Genomic DNA, 223 nt, shown 5'->3' on the forward strand with positions numbered 1-223 from the left:
GTAATCATTGAATCTATGCATGTTTAATGATATTTGTGATTGTTGAATGATGCATGGATGGTCTGGAGTCTGGGACGGGTTGACGGTGCGTCGAAACCGGGATAAAACCCTAATTTTTGGACCGCGTGTTTGGTCAGCAGGACCAAAGTTCTCACTGGTCAGCCCCGGACCAAGAGTTGGTCCGGCGGACCAGGCGAGAACAACACGGGTCCGAGACGGACCG

Source organism: Tarenaya hassleriana, unplaced genomic scaffold (assembly GCF_000463585.1).
Source record: "Tarenaya hassleriana unplaced genomic scaffold, ASM46358v1 Cleome4, whole genome shotgun sequence".
Taxonomy (NCBI): domain Eukaryota; kingdom Viridiplantae; phylum Streptophyta; class Magnoliopsida; order Brassicales; family Cleomaceae; genus Tarenaya; species Tarenaya hassleriana.